This window comes from Balaenoptera musculus, chromosome 1, assembly GCF_009873245.2.
Source record: "Balaenoptera musculus isolate JJ_BM4_2016_0621 chromosome 1, mBalMus1.pri.v3, whole genome shotgun sequence".
Lineage (NCBI taxonomy): Eukaryota > Metazoa > Chordata > Mammalia > Artiodactyla > Balaenopteridae > Balaenoptera > Balaenoptera musculus.
The window spans coordinates 158388574-158410933 of record NC_045785.1 but is presented as its reverse complement, the minus strand read 5'-3'; the positions used below and the strand labels follow the sequence as shown (position 1 = coordinate 158410933).

General features: G+C 36.9%; 1 protein-coding gene and 1 pseudogene across 3 annotated transcripts in view; one reads left to right on the top strand and one right to left on the bottom strand.

Moving 5' to 3' along the window:
• Positions 1–22360, bottom strand: part of EFCAB2 (EF-hand calcium binding domain 2) — a 119501-nt gene that overhangs the window by 68990 nt on the left and 28151 nt on the right. The gene's annotated exons all lie outside the window — the stretch shown is intronic.
• LOC118883772 lies at positions 2149–2553 on the top strand (annotated as a pseudogene).

The following is a 22360-nucleotide window of genomic DNA, read 5'->3' as shown; positions in this document are numbered from 1 at the left end:
GTAGCTGACAATGCTACCTGAAAGAGTAAACCCAGAGCTCAAGAAGAAAATAGCACCTATGGTATTTCAAAACAAGTAAGAAAAACAGATCTTAAATACAGTAGACACCACAGTAAATAATACACTTCATTCTAATTCAAATGTCTTGTTGGTTATAAAATTAAAGGGCATACATATTTTAGAGAATAAAGTGGGTTTAACAATTCTAATACTCCTTCTGAATACTATTATCCAAGGTTCCAGGTAGTTAAGCCAACCGACAAGCTAAAACGAAAGCATCACTTTCCTTTTCTTGCCCTTTTCTGACTAGTGATCTTTTTTTTGAAGTATCCCTGACTTCTTTTATTTATTTAGATTCTTCATCTTGAAAATAAAAAAGCCAGACTGTGTATATTATTGCCAAAATATAAGATCTGGCCTCATCATATAGGGCTAAAATACCATAGTAACAAGTCAGAAAGCTATTAAACTATTTTCATGTTGACAGCCTAATGGAAGCTTTAAAAAGTTATACTGTTGTCAGAAAAAATATATTTAAACTATTCAAATTAAATGAAAGTACAACAATGTGTCTTTGCAACAATGGATGTGAATGTTTGCCAAAAATATTTGGCAACTTACATTGTTCAAATCAATATTTCAAAACAACAATGGAAATAATGTCTCTGATTTTAAAATATTTTATGGAAAAATAACTTCTATCAGGAAAAAAATCTTTAGGATTATTAGAATATAACAAATGAGGTACTTAAGGAAATGATTATGTTTTAAGAAATAGATTTTTTTTACCTATAAGTTTATTAAAATTAAATGTAATGTGATCAAGTGTGTTATCACGAATTTTTAAAAGTATCTTTGTAATCAAAGTACTTCTCTCTATAAATCTGTGTGTATGTAACATTATTGTAAGTTGGTACTAATTTAACTTAAGTTGGCCCATTATGTGCTCATTAGTTATTAACACACCAGATTAAGATTTTAGGCAAATTTTTGAGAAACTTCCATGAAGTGTTTGGCTGATGACATATTTAGGTCATTAGAGAAAAAAAAATCAATTAAAAACCTCAGAATGTAGAATGGAAAGAAAATTTAGAAGTCATGTAGCCCTTTCAACTAATGGGAAAATTCCCTCTGAAATGTGTTTATGTGGTCATGGATCAGGGTTTGGTTTATTGTTCTGTACTGTCGACTAATCACTTATTTTTGTTTTTGTTTTTAAGAAGCATTGCATTGACCAAGGCTACCATTAATGAAAAATGTGTTTACATAGGTCTTAAAAAAGAAACAAAAAAAGATCCATACACAGTTCTCCTTCATAAGGCACAAAGTCTCATTTAAACTTAACTCTTTATTAGTCATATCAATAGAAAAGTAAAGTCATAATTCATAAACGTGCTCTGGAAATAACAAATCTCTTGCTATAGAATATGTTTAAACTATAACTTTAACATATGTCAAAAAATGCTTGGGAATTCCCTGGCGGTCCAGTGGTTAGCACTTGGTGCTTTCACTGTCATGGCCCGGGTTTGATCCCTGATTGAGAACTAAGATCCCCTGTGTGGCACAGCCAGGAAAAAAAAAAAAAAAAGCTTGGTTGATAATCCAAGTAACTCTGTCTATTTAATTCATGGTTACATCTAATTCAATATCATAAACGTTATCTCAAAAATTAAATAAAGCTAAAATATAATATGCAACTTTTCAGTAAGGTATATGCAATTTTGTGAAGCTTGGGGAAAATATTAGCAAGAATATATTTAATTTCACAGAAATGTCATGTTCAGCAGGTGTTCTAAAAAATGTTACTTTTTATACAGTGCCCATTTAGCAAAATATGGAATGACCATATGTGGAAATAAGCAGTTTTACAAGATGGTCAGATGATGAAATAATATCAGAAATACTAGTTAACAAGCACATTTTTATAACAGAACAACTGTAATATATGTCAGAGTATCTTATATATTTTTAAATATATTGTATACTGATGGAAGGTTTATCTATTTTGATAAAATAAGAATCTTAGCAGTATTTTTAGGAGTGTCAACAAACAGGAATACTTTTTTCAATTGTTGTGTACCCTCCATTTCCCATGAATTCTTAATACTAATTAACTGTGCTTTTAAAAATCATATCCTTGCTCTTCCCACCATCTTTCCATGCCGCCATAATGGTGCGCATGAATGTCCTGGCTGATGCTCTCAAGAGTATCGACAATGCCGAAAAGAGAGGCAAACGACAGGTTCTTATTAGGTCATGCTCCAAAGTCATCGTCAGGTTTCTAACTGTGATGATGAAGCATGGTTACATTGGCGAATTTGAAATCATCGATGATCACAGGGCTGGGAAAATTGTTGTGAACCTCACAGGCAGGCTAAGTAGTGTGATCAGCCCCAGGTTTGATGTGCAACTCAAAGATCTAGAAAAATGGCAGAATAACCTGCTCCCATCCCATCAGTTTGGTTTCAGTGTACTGACAACCTCAGCTGGCATCATGGACCATGAAGAAGACGAAAACACACAGGAGGGAAAATCCTTGGATTCTTTTTCTAGGGATGTAATACGTACGTGCAAATAAAATGCCTCAGAGGACAAAAAAGAAAAAAAATCATATCCTTTATGTTAACTTTGGTCAATTATTTTTCTCTTCCTTAAAAAGTAATTCAAAGTAACAAGAAACAAAATTGTACTACAGTTTCAGAAAAGAAATTAAAAAGCATAAGGAAAAGTTCAAGTTTTTGCTCCTTTACTTCCTTATAACTGGATGTAACTAGAAGAGAGAGTGCAAGGTGGGGACAAACTTGACATTATTAAGGGTGGTTTTTAGTAAGACGTATTAAAGGAATTTGGATTTTGTTCTAAGGGCAATAGGTATCAAGTTAGGATTTATAAAGTAGGGAGTATCAGACTAGATTTATAATCAAGGAAGATCACTCTTGCTGCTACGAGGAAAACCCAACTGGAAGCAAAGAAATGGTTAGAAGATTCATACAGTGATCCAGAGAAGAGATGATGAACGTATCCTCACTGTGCCCTATGCTTCCCCATAACTTTGTAATTGTTTGACTGTTTCCCCCGCCCCAGACGCCGACACCCATTAGACTGTAAACTCTGTAAAGTCAGAGGCTTCATCTGTTCTCATCACGTTTATATCCCCAGGCCATAGCACAAAGCAGACACATAGTGGGTACTTAGTGCTCAATAAAAGTTGTTATATGAATGACTAAATGATTTAAAAAAAAAGAATAACCATATAGGTGCTAAACTTAATGCAAATACCCAATAAGCATTGCATTCTATAGCTCAGACAAGCTTCTAGCCTTTCTCTCCTAATCACCTGTGACTACAGATATACACCACCATATTTAGCCACATTTGAGAACTTAAATACAGCAATTATATAATTCCTGAAAGAATGAAGAAGATGATGGGAAAGAAACAGTAGTTCAGATAATTTCAGATGGTGTTTCCAGAATAAGTTAGTTACTAACTGGAGGCTTAGAGTGAAAAGGGTAAAGGAGAGCCCATGTTTGTTTCATTCATTAGTTTATTCATTTACTCAACAAATATTTGTTGAACACCCCTTATATACTAGGCACTGTATTCTTTAAAATATTTGTAAATAATGTAGTCCATACACTCTGGACTCACTACTCAGATCCCATCTTTGCCAAGGTAGTATGTAACCTTGCACAAGTCACTTAACCTCTCTGTGCTCTAGTCCTCAATCTGTACAATAGAGTTCATGAAAGCTACCTATTCCACAGAGCCACCATGGGCATTAAATGCTTTATGTAAAGTGTTGGGCACACAGTAAGCACTCAAAAACGTAAGCTATTTTTATTCTGTTACATTGGGAATTTGTAACTTGGGGATTGCCTTTACTTTGTATCCAAAAATGTGAACTATGGAACATTTTAGCTTCATTTGCAGGATGGGTATGGAGAATAGGTTTGAACAAATTTTATACATGTACTATATATATCAGATCCAAGGGTTTTATATACATGATTTTATTTAAAAGCTAGAGCTCTGGAATCAGAGAGAACTGGCTTGAATCCACAAGGTCATACTAGCTACAGCAAATTACCAAATTTCCCTAAGGCTCAGTTTCCTCATATATAAAGTGGGGGCGATGGTGATGATCATGATGACGATGACGACAACTACCTCGCAACACTGCTGAGAGGATTAAAGGGAACAATGTATATAGAGACTCTGGCACACAACAGTGCTTCTTAGGTGTGAGCTGCTATAATTACTTCCCACAAAAATCATCTGGATTAGGCATTAATATCCTTACCTAAAAGATGATGTTACTGAGGCTTAAAAAGTTAAATAAGTGACTTGAGGACAAATATCTAGTAAATGAGAAATTAAAGATTCAAGCCTAAGTCTGTATGGCTTCAAAGATTCTATTCTTTTAGCTACATTACTCTTCTCCTCATTGTTTTTAAAAACTTGCTTAGGTTATAAATAAATATTATCATATACAAGAGCTGGCATTTAAGATTGATATATCTGTAATTCTGCATAATAGGAAGCTTTGAATCTTTGAAATGTTTTCATGTGTAAGTTTTATAATGCTTGTAATAGTTGTAAAAAAAGACACAACAAATTGTATAATTTTACATTAATATATGGCACAATGAAATAGGACTTAGGGGTCCTAAGTTTTTGTTTCCTACTGAAGATAACTGTTCCAACTGTGACCACTTTTATATCCTATTTTTTTTTAACATCTTTATTGGAGTATAATTGCTTTACAATGGTGTGTTAATTTCTCCTTTATAACAAAGTGAGTCAGCTATACATATACATACATCCCCATATCTCCTCCCTCTTGCATATTCCCTCCCACCCTCCCTATCCCACCCCTCTAGGTGGACACAAAGCACAGAGCTGATCTCCCTGTGCTATGCAGCTGCTTCCCACTAGCTATCTATTTTATATTTGGTAGTATATATATGTCCATGCCACTATCTCACTTCGTCCCAGCTTACCCTTCCCCCTCCCCATGTCCTCAAGTCCATTCTCTATGTCTGCGTCTTTATTCCTGTCCTGCACCTAGGTCTTTTTTTTTAGATTCCATATATACGTGTTGGCACACAGTATTTTTTTCCTCTTTCTGACTTACTTCACTCTGTATGACAAACTCTAGGTCTATCCACCTCACTACAAATAACTCAATTTCATTTCTTTTTTATGGCTGAGTAATATTCCACTGTATATATGTGCCACATCTTCTTTATCCATTCATCTGTCGATGGACACTTAGGTTGCTTTCATGTCCTGGCTATTGTAAATAGAGTATAGCCTATTTTTAACATGATTCCATCACAGGGTCTTAAAAGTTACAGGTCACGTACATACTACAATGGGGGTTCTAGCCAGACATGAAAGATTGTAAGCAAGTTTTATTTTATTATATTTCTGCTTACCCAGCTTCAGGGAACATTTCATAACAACAAAAAGAAAGCAAGCAAACAAAGAAAAACAGTAAAAACTTAACCCAAAATATTATTTATTTTTTGGCTACGCCATGCTGGCACCCTAGGCACTGAAAGCATGCAGTCCTAACCACTGGTCCACCAGGGAATTCCCAACCCAAAATTTTAAAAAACAGAATTAGGTTGGTTCTCATTCTTTAATAGAGACAACTTAGTAGGGAATAAAGCAATGAAAAGAAAATTAGAATGAATAGAAAAACTAAACTGAGGAAAATACAGCTTGAATAGAAAACACACAGAAAATGGAAGGATTACAGAAAATATACAAAGGGACTTAGTGCTTTTTATTTTAGTAAAATGCAACCATATGGGAGGGTCTCATATGATTATGATCCAAACCAAAGTCAAACTGAATCTTTTTTTTCTTTCGCCACACCATGTGCCTTGCAGGATCTTAGTTCCCCACCCAGGGACAGAACCCAAGGCCCTGGCAGTGAAAGCACAAGGTCCTAAACACTGGACCACTAGGGATTTCCCCCTTATATAATTTTAAATTATAATATGTCATGATAAACTAAACTTTTCATGATATACTTGTCATGCCTTTAGTGGAAGAATTTGTTTTCAAAAAATAAAGAACTACAAATATATGAATTATTACAAAAATATTTCATGAATTTAATGCATTAATTACACACTCTCAGAGTCTGAAGACTTCATGTTGTGGACTAGCACATCTATTTGTTTAATTTTAAGCCCTCTCTCACCCAAGTGACAGTCCTATATTTCTACTACATATCTCACCTCCTGAAACTCAAGCTATCCAAAACCAAACTGATTTTCTATCAGAACTTCTATCCATCTACAGATGGAAGGCCCTATGAATTATAATTGCCTATGGGCCATTTGCTCACACCACCACTTCTTAAACAGGCTAGTGTGATTTCTCCACTACTGGCCAATTCAGTCTACTCCTTTATTTTACTTATTTATTTTTTTAACAGATTATTATTTTTAAAAATTTATTTATTTATTTATTTTTGGCTGTGTTGGGTCTTTGTTTCTGTGCGAGGGCTTTCTCTAGTTGTGGCAAGCGGGGGCCACTCTTCATCGCAGTGCACGGGCCTCTCACTATCGTGGCCTCTCTTGTTGCACAGCACAGGCTCAGTAATCGTGGCTCACGGGTCCAGTTGCTCCACGGCATGTGGGATCTTCCCAGACCAGGGCTCAAACCCGTGTCCCCTGCATTGGCAGGCAGATTCTCAACCACTGCACCACCAGGGAAGACCTACTCCTTTATTTTATTTTTTATTTTTTATAACATCTTTATTGGAGTATAATCGCTTTACAATGGTGTGTTAGTTTCTGCTTTATAACAAAGTGATTCAGCTATACATATACATATATCCCCGTATCTCCTTCCTCTTGTGTCTCCTTCCCACCCTCCCTATCCCACCCCTCTAGGTGGTCACAAAGCACCGAGCTGATCTCCCTGTGCTATGTGGCTGCTTCCCACGATCTATTTTACATTTCGTAGTATATATAAGTCCATGCCACTCTCTCACTTCGTCTCAGCTTACCCTTCCCCCTCCCCATGTCCTCAAGTCCATTCTCTATGTCTGTGTCTTTATTTCTGTCCTGTCCCTACATTCTTCAGAACCTTTTTTTTTTTCTTAGATTCCATATATATGTGTTAGCATACAGTATTTGTTTTTCTCTTTCTGACTTATTTCACTCTGTATGACAAACTCTCAGTCCATCCACCTCACTACAAATGACTCAACTGCGTTTCCTTTTATGGCTGAGTAACATTCCATTGTATACATGTGCCACATCTTCGTTATCCATTCATCTGTCGATGGAAACTTAGGTTGCTGCCATGTCCTGGCTACAGTAAGTAGAACTGCAATGAACATTATGGTACATGACTCTTTTTGAATTATGGTTTTCTCAGGGTATATGCCCAGTAGTGGGATTGCTGGGTCGTATGGTAGTTTTATTTTCAGTTTTTTAAGGAACCTCCATACTGTTCTCCATAGTGGCTGCATCAATTTACATTACCAACAACAGTGCAAGAGGGTTCCCTTTACTCCACACCCTCTCCAGCATTTATTGTTGGTAGATTTCTTGATGATGGCCATTCTGACTGGTGTAAGGTGACACCTCATTGTAGTTTCGGTTTGCATTTCTCTAATGATTACTGATGTTGAGCATCCTTTCATGTGTTTGTTGGCAATCTGTATATCTTCTTTAGAAAAATTCTATTTAGGTCTTCTGCCCATTTTTGGATTGAGTTGTTTGTTTTTTGATATTGAGCTGCATGAGCTGCTTGTAAATTTTGGAGACTAATCCTTTGTCAGTTGCTTCATTTGCAAATATTTTCTCCCATTCTAAGGGTTGTCTTTTCATCTTGTTTATGGTTTCCTTTGCTGTGCAAAAGCTTGTAAGTTTCATGAGGTCCCACTTGTTTTTGTTTTTATTTCCATTTCTCTAGGAGGTGGGTCAAAAAGGATCTTGCTGTGATTTATGTCATAGAGTGTTCTGCCTATGTTTTCATCTAAGAGTTTTATAGTGTCTGGCTTTACATTTAGGTCTTTAATACATCTGGAGTTCATTTTTGTGTATGGTGTTAGGGAGTGTTCTAATTTCATTCTTCTACATGCAGCTGTCCAGTTTTCCCAGCACCACTTATTGAAGAGGCTGTCTTTTCTCCATTGTATATTCTTGCCTCCTTTATCAAAGATAAAGTGGCCACATGTGCATGGGTTGATCTCTGGGCTTTCTATCCTGTTCCACTGATCTATATTTCTGGTTTTGTGCCAGTACCTTACTGGCTTGATTACTGTAGCTTTGTAGTATAGTCTGAAGTCCAGGAGCCTGATTCCTCCAGCTCCATTTTTTTTCTCAAGACTGCTTTGGCTATTCTGGGTCTTTTGTATTTCCATACAAATTGTGAAATTTTTTGTTCTAGTTCTGTGGAAAATGCCATTCATAGTTTGATAGGGATTGCATTGAATCTGTAGATTGCTTTGAGTGGTATAGTCATTTTCACAATGTTGATTCTTCCAATCCAAGAACATGGTATATCTCTCCATCTGTTTGTATCATCTTCAATTTCTTTCATCAGTGTCTTATAGTTTTCTGAGTACAGGTCTTTTGTCTCCTTAGGTAGGTTTATTCCTAGGTATTTTATTCTTTTTGTTGTAATGGTAAGTGGGAGTGTTTCCTTAATTTCTCTTTCAGATTTTTCATCATTAGTGCATAGGAATGCAAGATATTTCTGTGCATTAATTTTGCTCCTACTACTTTATCAAATTCATTGATTAGCTCTGGTAGTTTTCTGGTAGCATCTTTAGGATTCTCTATGTATAGTATCATGTCATCTGCAAACAGTGGCAGCTTTACTTCTTCTTTTTTGATTTGGATTCCTTTTATTTCTTTTTCTTCTCTAATTGCTGTGGCTAAAACTTCCAAAACTATGTTGAATAATAGTGGTGAGAGTGGGAAACCTTGTCTTTTTCCTGATCTTAGAGGAGATGGTTTCAGTTTTTCACCATTGAGAACGAAGTTGGCTGTGGGTTTGTCATATATGGCCTTTATTATGTTGAGGTAAGTTTCTTCTATGCCTACTTTCTGGAGGAATTTTATCATAAATGGGTGTTGAATTTCGTTGAAAGCTTTTTCTGCATCTATTGAGATGATCATATGCTGTTTATCCTTCAATTTGTTAATATGGTTTATCACATTGATTCATTTGAGTATACTGAAGAATCCTTGCATATCCAATCCTGGGATAAACCCCACTTGATCATGGTGTATGATCCTTTTAATATGCTGTTGGATTCTGTGTGCTAGTATTTTGTTGAGGATTTTTGCATCTGTGTTCATCAGTGATATTGGCCTGTAGTTTTCTTTGTTTGTGACATCTTTCTCTGGTTTTGGCATCAGGGTGATGGTGGTCTCGTAGAATGAGTTGGGGAGTGTTCCTCCCTCTGCTATATTTTGGAAGAGTTTGAGAAGGATAGGTGTTAGCTCTTCTCTAAATGTTTGATAGAATTCGCCTGTGAAGCCTTCTGGTCCTGGGCTATTGTTTGTTGGAAGATTATTAATCACAGTCTCAGTTTCAGTGCTTGTGATTGGTCTGTTTATATTTTCTATTTCTTCCTGGTTCAGTCTCAGAAGGTTGTGCTTTTCTAAGAATGTGTCCATTTCTTCCAGGTTGTCCATTCTATTGGCATAGAGTTGCTTGTAGTAATCTCTCACGATCCTTTGTATTTCTGCAGTGTCAGTTGTTATTTCTCCTTTTTCATTTCTAATTCTATTGATTTGAGTCTTCTCCCTTTTTTTCTTGATGAGTTTGGCTAATGGTTTATAAATTTTGTTTATCCTCTCAAAGAACCAGCTTTTAGTATTATTGATCTTTGCTATCATTTCCTTCATTTCTTTTTCATTTATTTCTGATCTGATCTTTATGATTTCTTTCCTTCTGCTAACTTTGGGGGTTTTTTGTTCTTCTTTCTCTAATTGCTTTAGGTGTAAGGTTAGGTTGTTTATTTGAGATGTTTCTTGTTTCTTGAGGTAGGATTGTATTGCTATAAACTTCCCTCTTAGAACTGCATTTGCTGCATCCCATAGGTTTTGGGTCATTATGTTTTCACTGTCATTTGTTTCTAGGTATTTTTTGTTTTCCTCTTTGATTTCTTCAGTGATCTCTTGGTTATTAAGTAGTATATTGTTTAGCCTCCATGTGTTTGTATTTTTTACAGATTTTTTTCCTGTAATTGATATCTACTCTCATAGCGTTGTGGTCAGAAAAGATACTTGATATGATTTCAATTTTCTTAACTTTACCAAGGCTTGATTTGTGACCCAAGATATGATCTATCCTGGAGAATGTTCCATGGGCACTTGAGAAGAAAGTATATTCCTCTGTTTTTGGATGGGATGTCCTATAAATATCAATTAAGTCCATCTTGTTTAATGTATCTTTAAAGCTTGTGTTTCCTTATTTATTTTCATTTTGGATTATCTGTCCATTGGTGAGGGTGAGATGTTAAAGTCCCCTACTATGATTGTGTTACTGTCAATTTCCCCTTTTATGGCTGTTAGTATTTGCCTTATGTATTGAGGTGTTCTTATGTTGGGTGCATGAATATTTACAATTGTTATATCTTCTTCTTGGATTGATCCCTCGATCATTGTGTAGTGTCCTTCTTTGTCTCCTGTAATAGTCTTTATTTTAAAGTCTATTTTGTCTGATATGAGAATTGCTACTCCAGCTTTGTTTTGATTTCCATTTGCATGGAATATCTTTTTCCATCCCCTCACTTTCACTCTGTATGTGTGCCTAGGTCTGAAGTGGGTCTCTTATAGACAGCATATATACAGGTCTTGTTTTTCTATCCATTCAGCCAGTCTATGTCTTTTGGTGGGAGCATTTAATCCATTTACATTTAAGGTAATCATTGATATGTATGTTCCTATGACCATTTTCTTAATTGTTTTGGATTTGTTATTGTAGGTCTTTTCCTTCTCTTGTGTTTCCTGCCTAGAGAATTTCCTTTAGCATTTGTTGTAAAGCTGGTTTTGTGGTGCTGAATTCTGTTAGCTTTTTCTTGTCTGTAAAAGTTTTAATTTCTCCGTCGAATCTGAATGAGATCCTTGCTGGGTAGAGTAATCTTGGTTGTAGGTTTTTCCCTTTCATCACTTTAAATATGTCCTGCCACTCCCTGCTGGCTTGCAGAGATTCTGCTGAAAGATCAGCTGTTAACCTTATGGGGACTCCCTTGCATGTTATTTGCTGTTTTTCCCTTGCTGCTTTTAATATTTTTTCTTCGTGTTTAAGTTTTGATCGTTTGATTAATATGTGTTTTGGCTTGCTTCTCCTTGGATTTATCCTGTATGGGACTCTCTGCACTTTCTGGACTTGATTAACTATTTCCTTTCCCATATTAGGGAAGTTTTCAACCATAATCTATTCAAATATTTTCTCAGTCCCTTTCTGTTTCTCTTCTTCTTCTGGGACCCGTATAATTCAAATGTTGGTGCATTTAATGTTGTCCCAGACGTTTCTAAGACTGTCCTCAATTCTTTTCATTCTTTTTTTCTTTGTTCTGCTCTGAGGTAGTTATTTCCACTATTTTATCTTCCAGATCACTTATCCATTCTTCTGCCTCAGTTACTCTGCTATTGATTCCTTCCAGAGAATTTTTAATTTCATTTATTGTGTTGTTCATCATTGTTTGTTTGCTCTTTAGTTCTTCTAGGTCCTTGTTAAACGTTTCTTATATTTTCTCCATTCTATTTCCAAGATTTTGGATCATCTTTACTGTCATTACTCTGAATTCTGCTTCAGGTAGACTGCCTACTTCCTCTTCATTTGTTTGGTCTGGTGGGTTTTTACCTTGATCCTTCATCTGCTGTGTGTTTCTCTGTCTTCTCATTTTGCTTAACTTACTGTGTTTGGGGTCTCCTTTTCGCAGCCTGCAGGTTCATAGTTCCCATTGTTTTAGGTGTCTGCCCCCAGTGGCTAAGGTTGGTTTAGTGGGTTGTGTAGGCTTCCTGGTGGAGGGGACTGGTGCCTGTGTTCTGATGGATGAGACTGGATCTTGTCTTTCTGGTGGGCAGGACCACGTCCAGTAGTGTGTTTTGGGGTGTCTGTGAACTTATTATGATTTTAGGCAGCGTCTCTGCTAATGGGTGGGGTTGTGTTCCTGTCTTGCTAGTTGTTTGGCATAGGGTGTCCAGCACTGTAGCTTGCTGGTCGTTGAGTGGAGCTGGGTCTTAGCGTTGAGATGGAGATCTCTGGGAGAGTTTTCACCATTTGATATTACATGGAGCCGAGAGGTCTCTGGTAGACCAATGTCCTGAACTTGGCTCTCCCATCTCAGAGGCACAGGCCTGACACCTGGCCAGAACACCAAGACCCTGTCTGCCACAGGGCTCAGAAGAAAAGGTAGAAAGGAAGCAAGGGAGGGAGGGAGGGAGAAAGTAAAATAAAATAAAGTTATTAAAATAAAAAAATTTTTAAAAGTATTAAAAATAGAAAAATTAAAAAGTAATAAAAAAAAGAAAGAAGGAAGAGAGCAACCAAACCAAAAAACAAATCCCCCAATGATAACAAGCACTAAAAACTATACTTAAAAAAACCAAAAAAAAAAACCAGACAGAACCCTAAGATAAACGGTAAAAGCAAAGCTATACAGACAAAAATCACACAAAGAAGCATATGCATACACACTCACAAAAAGAGAAAAAGGAAAAAAAATATATATATATATATAAAAAAAGGAAGAGAGCAATCAAATCAATAAACAACTCTAACAATGATAATAAACTCTAAATACTAAACTAAGATAAACATAAAACCGGGAACCAATTAGATGCAGAAAGCAAATCTTCCTTCCTTCATTCTCTATGTTGAGCCAAGAACACATCCTCAGTGATTCCATGGCATCCTGTACTTACTTCCTTCTCTTCATTCATTGAGCTCCTACTATGTACTAGATGCTGAAGACACAGTGTAGGACAAAACAAACATGCTCATAATCTAATGGAAAATTAGTCGTAAACAAACTACACAAATAATTGTGATTAAATCATTGCACTGCAATCAATTGTTTGTGCCTGTCTTTCCCCCACTAAATACGAAGTCCTTCAAAGCTATATCAAATTCATCTTTATATCTTCTGGCATTCAACAATGTCTGGCATAAAAGAGGTATTAATAAATAATCTTAACTAAAGGGGAGCAAGGCTTAATTAATGAAGGAAGGTCCTGGAGTACCTCATTCATGATGAGATCATGAATACAAATGAGAAAATTAGCCTTGAACAAGAGTAGGAACAGCTCTTCTATTACGATAACTAAAGGAAGGTGGGAAAGGAGAGTGCTGATGAAAGTGTGTTTATAGGTAGAGGCAACAAGTTAAGAGAGTTCAGGTCTGATGGCTACCATTTTTTAAATACAATCAAGATCATCTACTGAGAATAAAGAGGCTGAAGTTGGATCAGATGGCTTAAAGGCAGACTTCCCCAATCCCCAAGCCAGTATTAGGCTAAAGTAGACTTTGTGGATGCTGCCATCTCCTCCTTTTCCTCCTCCTCCTTCCCCTTCCCCCTTCTCCATCTTTTTTTCTCTCTTCTTCCTCTCCTTTTCCTCTTCATTTTTTTTCACACCCAGAATCCAAAAATTCTTCCTGCTTGGAGAGAATCCCTTTGTATATAGTATTAGCAGAATACAATGTTCTCTCTCTCACTAAGTAAGTCAAAAAGGATAGATCTTCCCTCTCCTAGTCTTCTGGTGACAAAGGAACAGGCATGTGACCTAGGCTCAGCCAATCAGATGTTCTTGTGCAGGATTTTTGAATCTTAAGGAAGTAAGACAAAAATGTAGAGATAATTTTTAAATTATTTATGGGAATGGCAGAAGCAATAACAGCAAGAATTTAGTACCAGTGGTCCAGGGCAGTGGCACATTAACCAGATTGTCCTTATAGCATGACTTTAGCTGTGGTATAGGCTGCTGAGCCTCCTTGGTTCTTGTGCTTTTGTCCAAGCTGGTTTCCCAGCTTTCCTGTTGATTTTGTGAACTCTTCACTATCTTCTAATAAATTCCTTTTCTACTTACATTAGCCAGAATCAGTTTTGTTTGATTAATAAACTGAGAGGAGGGAAGGGGAGAGAAGAATCAAGAAAACTAGAGGTCTTGATAAGATCCAACAGCAGGTATTTTATATGTAAGGAAGCAGAACACCACTGGAAATCTAGGAGATTGTAGCTGGCCAATATAATGAAAAAGTAAAGATTTCAAAGTGTCTCACAGGGTTTAGCCATGAGAATAGGATGTTGAAGAGGGGCAGAAGGTCACTGAAGTTGAAAATAACAAGAAATTATGAAACCAGTGTGTTAGATGAATGAACCTTGTCACTGAAGTTACCCAGAATGACGGTAGAATTTGGAATGGAGAGAAAACTGATAAAGAGTGCCAAAGGCTTTGACCAACAAAGAGTAAACTAGAGGGAGATTGATAAATGACAGTGACAAAGAGAGAAGCTGAATAATGTGGAACAAATTTCAAAGGAAGAAGAATTTTTATACAACAGTAAATGAGAATTGGAACTGGAAGTGGGCTGATTCAACTTCCTACTTGAAGACAAAAAGACACAGGGCAATGAATAGCCCTCACTCAAGATGGCCCCGAAAGAAGTGGTATTCCAGAAAGAAAAAAAAAAGCCAGGGTTAATTTAAGTAAGAGATGTGAAGGATGTTTATTTACTTTAGAATTAGTCTGAGGCTCCAAAAAACCTGCTGTACAGCATAGGGAGCTCAGCTTGGTGCTCTGTGATGACCTAGATGGGTGGGATGGAGGCGGGTGAGAGGGAGGTCCAAAAGGGAGGGAATGTATGTACCCATATAGCTGATTCACTTCACTGTACAGCAGAAACTGATACAACACTGTGGAACAGCTATACTCCAATAAAAAATAATAATAAATAAAAGTAAAAAGGCAGAAAAAAAAAAAAAGAAGAAGTCTGAGGCTTCAAAGGACTCCACGGAACGTGGTGAGAAGAAGTCAGAAGGATAAGGTCAGAGCTATATAGAGAAGGGAATACAAAAAAGGATAATTGATCAGAGATGTCCACCTATGAAACGAAAGTCAAATACCAACTGCTGAACATAAGTATACTGAAGAAAATTCATATTTAAATACAAAGACAATAATCCTATGGGCTATTTACCTACTCTTTTATCTAAGGCCTAGGCTCCCAAGTCTTTTTTTCCCAAACTTAGGTTCAAAATCTATGTTCTCTATTGAGTTCTTGAACAACTTACTTGATCTCTTTAAGCTTTAATAGGGGGTAGCAGTTCCTTTCAGGACTGTAAATACCAAATGAACATGTGGCTATCTAACACAGTGCTTAGAACCTGTAGGCACTAATAAACGCTCACTACACTATGAAATTCTTAAAGGCACAAACATGGTAAACAACCTCCAGATGGCTCCCAATGATTCCTGCCTCTTGATTTTCACTCATATGTATAGTCCCCTTTCACATTATACCAGCGTTGATTGTACAACCAATAGAACATGGCAGAAATAACAGTATGTCACTTCCATTATTAGGCTTTTATTGTAGTCTCTCTCTCCCTCCCTCTCTCTCTCTCTCTCTCTTTCTCTTTTTTCTCTCTCTTTCTCTCCCACCCTCCCTCTCCCTCTCTCCCTCCCTCCCTCTCCCTCTCTCCCTCCCTCCCACTCTCCCCCTGCCCCTGAAGATAAGAAATGGCTTCTGGGCAAAGATCAAATTTGGAGCTGCCAGGAAAACACAGTCTAAACATAAAACAAACTATGTGGCTGTAAAATCCTTTGTTAAGACCTCAGAATGATCAAATATTTGACCTCAGGGCACCATTCGAACTAGCAAAACAACCTCTAAAGAGTCTGAGGGTGTCACAGACCCTTTCAATCAAACAATAGAGTTTTGAAAGAAGCTTAATGTCTCTCAGCTCTCTCAGCAGAAGCTCAAAGTAAAAAATGGCTTATCTCTGGGCTTCCCTGGTGGCGCAGTGGTAAAGAATCTGCCTGCCAATGCAGGGGACACGGGTTCGACCCCTGGTCCGGGAAGATCTCACATGCCACAGAGCAACTAAGTCCACGCACCACAACTACTGAGCCTGCGCTCTAGAGTCCGCGAGCCACGACTACTGAAGCCCGCGTGCCACAACTACTGAAGCCCATGCGCCTAGAGCCTGTGCTCTGCAACAAGAGAAGCCACAGCAATGAGAAGCCCGTGCACCGCGACGAAGAATAGCCCCTGCTTACCACAACTAGAGAAAGCCCACGCACAGCAACAAAGACCCAACACAGCCATAAATAAATAAATATTTTTAAAAATGGCTTATCTCAAATTTGTGTATGTGGCTTTTATCTAATGGACAATAAGATTCATAGGTGGCCCATGAAGATTTTAAGAGATTTATATTTGCAGAAACACCTCCATCTTGGAATAAAAGGGGATAAAGACAGTACAAAATGAAAAAAGTCTTTAACTCCCAAAAATTCTATTGACAGAAAACAGGTTTAGAAAACTGACTAGCTGAAAACATTTACCATCTCTCATAAAATTAAGGATGACAAGAGAATATAACCAAGAGCCCAGAGGGCTGAGCTAAAAGCCACCTAGAATCATTTCTGGTCAATAGGGCCAGGTCCTAATCAAGAACCTACCAAAATTTGCCCTGCTGGATTTTATGGACCAGTAACTCCTGTGTGCCTCCTATTTTCACCTTTTTTAAAGAGAAGTGTCTATGGAGGTTATTCTTTACCCATTCCACCATTTCATGTCAGGTGGTAAGTGGCAAATAACTTGTTTCTTTAGTTCATAAGTCTACAGATGGACAGAAATTATACTTGAAGAGCTGTACCATAGAACCTCGTCCACACCTGGGCTTGATTTAGATATTACATTTTGGACTTTTACCTAATGCTAAAATGGGATGAGGCTTTGGTGGATCTTGGAAGAGGGTAAAAATATTTTATATGTGGGAAGAATCTGAATCATTGGGGACCAGAGGGAAGACTACGGTAGTTTCCAAGATGGTTCCCAAATATCCCCACCTCTTGGCAGTCACACCATTGTGTAGCTGTCTCCACCATTATTCCAGTGATGTCACCAATAGAATATGGCAAAAATAATGGTATGCCATTTCAGAGGTTAGGTCATACAAACTATTGTGGCTTCTGTCTTTATCTGTCTTTCTATCTGTCTCTTGGATGACTCACTCTGAGGGATGGCAGATGCCAGGTTATAAGCACACTCAGATGGCCTAAGAAGACTCCCATGCATCAAGAAACTGAGGCCTCTGGCCAACAACCAGTAAGGAACTGAGGCCTCCTGCCAAAAGCCATGTAAGTGAGCCCAAGATTTGTGAGACACTCTGAGCCAGAGTCCCCCAGTAAAGCTACATCTGGAAATTGTGTGAGTTGTTTTAAGCTGGTAGTTTGGGGAAGTAATTGGTTGCACAGCAATAATTAACTAATACTGGGACTATGTTGAATTCATTCCTTTATTTCTGTAATCCTAGTTGCTTCACAAATTTTGCTAAATCTGATTAGTTTTATTTTCCCTTCTCTCTCACATCTGGGTTTGTCATTATCTAAATCTTATAAAGAATTTAAAGTTTGAAAAATTATTTTGGAAGTAGTGTTAAAAAACTTTTACTCACTAAACATATACTAAATTGTGCTCCACTGCTGCTGTGGTCTGCATTTTAAGGAAAATAGGGTCCAACTTAGCTTTAAAATGAGCTGGATAGGTTTCTATCTTTTCATAGTTTGCTATTTTATTGTAAACAGCTTTTACAAATTTTAAGGAAAGTTTTTCCTTGATGAAAAACTTTTCAAGCCTAAAAACAGTGTGCAATCACAGGCATATCTATAAAAAGATGTCTATCAACTGTACTTTATGGTTTAGAAGAAAGCTTATTGCAGTTTTCAGTTCCCATCAGCTATTCCTATCTCTGTTTTTTGCTGTGGTTTAAAACACACAGTCACAAAATGTAAAACGCCTTCTATAAAATTCAACTGATTTTTTTCTTGAATTAATTGGTCAATTTTAACAGCTTTCTTTATTTTCTGCACTATGAAAACCAGAGTGACCAAAAAAACATAGTTTCCTTACAGATACTCATTTCCTGATTTTAAATAAATGTCAAGATGTTTATTTACATGATTTTCTAAAAATTTGGAGCATTAATATAAAAGTTTGAAATAGCAGGTAATAGCATAAGCCCTGCCTATTACTAACTATATATTTGATCAAACAGGTCCTGCCTCCTACTAGCCTATTTCTTTATCTATAAAGCGAGAATAATACCTCATAGAGTGGTTATGAAGATTAAGTATAATAATGTATATAAAGAGATAAATATTGAAGTTGGCTCATAGTAAACAAGCTCTCAATAATGTACCCAGAATAATAATCAGGAAGACTAATACCAAACAGAAAAATGTCCACTAAAATTTATTTTATTAACTAAACAAGAAAAAAATAACCCAAAATGGGCAAAAATGGGCATTTTCATCTCTCTCTCTCTCTACATGTACATATATATGAAAAGATGCTCAATACCATGTGTCATCAGAGAGTTAAAAATTATAACAATGACAGTACTGCCATTTTAACAATATTAATTCTTCCAATCCAAGAGCATGGGATATCTTTCCATTTCTTTGAATGCTCTTTTATTTTCTTTATTAATGTTTTATAGTTCTCAGCATATAAGTCTTTCACCTTCTTGGTCAGGTTAATTCCTAGGTTTTTTTTTTTCTTTTTTGCGTTTTTTTTGGTGCAATTTTAAAAGGTATTGTTGTTTTATATTCTTTTTCTAATACTTCATTGTTAGTGTAAAGGAATGCAACAGATTTCTAATACTTCATTGTTAGTGTAAAGGAATGCAACAGATTTTCTAATACTTCATTGTTAGTGTAAAGGAATGCAACAGATTTCTGAATGTTAACAGATTTCTGAATGTATCCTGCTACTTTGCTGAATTCATTTATTAGATCTAGTAGTTTTTGTGTGGCGTCCTTAGGGAACGTAAGTTGGAACAGCCACTATGGAAAACAGTACAGAGGTTCCTCAGAAAACTAAAAATAGAATTACCATATGATCCAGCAATCCCACTCCTGGGAATATACCCAGACAAAACTATAATTCAAAAGGATACATGCACCCCTATGTTCATAGCAGCACTGTTCACAACAGCCAAAACATGGATACAATCTAAATGTTCATTGAAAGATGACTGGATAAAAAAGATGTGGTACATATATACAACGGAATACTACTCAGCCACAAAAAAAGAATGAAATAATGCCACTTGCAGTGGGAAGCAGCTGCATAGCACAGGAAGATCAGCTCTGTGCTTTGTGACCACCTAGAGGGGTGGGATGGAGGGTGGGAGGGAGGCGCAAGAGGGAGAGGATATGGGGATATATGTATACATATAGCTGATTCACTTGGTTATACAGCAGAAACTAACACAACATTGTAAAGCAGTTATACTGTAATAAAGATATTAAAAAAAAAAAACAGTGAGACACCACTACTCACCTATTTGAATGGCTAAAATTCAAAAAACTAAAAATACCAAATGCTGACAAAGACGTGGAGCAGTAGGAAGTGTCATTCATTGCCAGTGGGAATGCAAAATTGCACAGTCACTTTGGAAGACAGTTTGGTAGTTTCTCACAATGGTAAACATAGCCATACATACATGATCCATCAATTACACACCTTGATATTTACCCAAATGAGTTGAAAACTTATGTCCTCACAAAAACCTGTACTTGAATGTTTACAAAAGCTTTACTCATAATTGCCAAGGATTGGGAGCAACCACGATGTCTTTCAATAGGTGAATAGATAAAATAAACTGTGGCACATACATATATTGGAATATTATTCAGTGATAAAAAAGAAATAAACTTTCAAGCCATGAAAAGACATGTAGTGACCTTGCATATTACTAAGAAACCAGTCTAAAAAGGCTACATACAATATTATTCCAATAATGTGAGATTCTGGAAAATCAAAACTATAGAGGCAGGAAAAAGATCAGTTGTCAGGGGTTTTAAAGAGAGTGGGTAAAATTAAAAAAGAAAAAATTAAAAAATAAAACACAAAGAAAGAGAGGGGGAGATGGTTGAATAAGTGATGGAATTTTTTAGGGTGGTAAAACTATTCTTTAGCATACTATAACAATGGATACATGACATTGCATTTGTCAAAAGCCACAGAACTTTATATAACACAAAGTATGAACCTTAATGTATGCCAATTACAAAGAAAAACATTTAGGAGGTGGAGGCAATCCCAGGATGGGATGCAGATTGTGACAAAAGAAACTGTACTATAAATGTATGAAACAATCTCACTGAAGGAAACGGGGGAGGAAAGATGCTGACCTAAGTAATTTTAGAAATGAGTGGGATCTGTAAGACTAAAGACAAAAGTAACAAACGGCACATAAGCACTGTCCCCCAGCTGACAAAGCTGTTTCCCATGGGGATATGAATTAACAATCTGACACTGCTATACATGTATGCTGAAACTGAACAATAAAGTAAATGCATAGTGTATGGTGGGAGCCAGGTTTCTCACTGTCAGAGTGGAAATTTACTGATAAGCAATAGTAGGATGTTAGAATGATCCATGTAATAATGGATTAGAGTTGGAAATATCAATATGAACTCATGTTCAGCTTAATATTGATACTGTTACACACACACACACACACATATATATACCTCTATGTGTGTGTGTGTATATATATACACACACACACACACGTTAGTGTAAACACATATATTTCCTTGCTCTGTCAGCGAGGAGCACCTAGAAGCAACAACACCCCAGTAGCAGTGAGAACACCTAGAACCTAGATCTTGGTTTCTAATACCATTCTCCAATAAAAGGAACCAGGGTTCTTTGGAGAAATGGCTGATTCTAGGACTGGGGTAAGAAATATAAAGGACGAGCCCAGAGTATCTTGTTGTCAGAAAGTAAGGTTGTGCTTTAATTTTTTTTTTTAATTAAAAAAAAAAAAAACCCTCACATTGATGGGACTGCATCAAAGGGACACAGGAGTCAACTGAAGAGCTCCCAATGACCAAAGCTGGAAGAATTTGAGCAACAAGATAAATAAAGTAGTAGTGGATTATAACCCAAAGTATAAAATAAATATCCATGAGGCTATACTGACACAAACGAATGATTGATGAAACAAATAAAAAGGAGAGAAGAGGGCTCCCCTGGTGGCGCAGTGGTTGAGAATCTGCCTGCTAATGCAGGGCACACGGGTTCGAGCCCTGGTCTGGGAAGATCCCACATGCCGCAGAGCAACTGGGCCCGTGAGCCACAATTACTGAGCCTGCGCGTCTGGAGCCTGTGCTCCGCAACAAGAGAGGCCGCGATAGTGAGAGGCCCGCGCACCGCGATGAGGAGTGGTCCCCGCTTGCCGCAACTGGAGAAAGCCCTCGCACAGAGACGAAGACCCAACACAAACAAAAAATAAATAAATAAATAAATAATAATTAAAGGTGCTAATAATTTAAAAAAAAAAAAAGGAGAGAAGAGACAAATCTCCTGTGCAGAAGAATTCCAAGTAATTTATGTAGATTTTCTGCCCTTAAGAAGGCAGAGCATTACTCCCCACTCCTTAAGTATGGTCTGTGCATAGTGACTTCTTTCCAAATAGTAGAGTATGGAAAGGGGGGAAAAAAGAGTCTTACAGTGGAGAAACCTAACAAATACTACCTTAAGTCAAGTAATTAAGGTAAACTTCAACAGTGATATAAATTATACTGATAGTATGTACCCTGGATATGATGTGAGGAAAATGGCACTTTACCTCTGTAGTCTCCCTCCCCACATTCCATAACCCTTGTTTAATCATGAGAAAAACATCGTACAAATTCCAACAGAGGGGCATTGCACAAAACAGCTGACCATTAATCCTCAAAACTGTCAAAGTGGTCATGAAAAACAAGGAAAGTCTGAGAAACTGCCAGGGCCAAGAGGAGTGTAAGGAGACATGACAACTAAATGTAATGTACTATCGGAGATGGGATCTTGGAACAGAAAAGGGTATTAGGTAAAAATTAAGAAAATCTGAATAAAGTATGGCTTTAGGTAATAAAAAAAATTACTTTATTAACATCTTACTTTGAAAAAGTTTTGCCACCATTTCTAGGTTGCAGCACAGTATAATGGTTAAGATCACAGATTCTAGTACCAGACTACCTGGGTTTAAAGATCAGATCCACCAATTATTAGCTCTGTAACCTTTTGGACAGGTATGCTCAGTTATTCAGTTTCTCTCATCCGTAAAAAGGTATCAACGCTATCT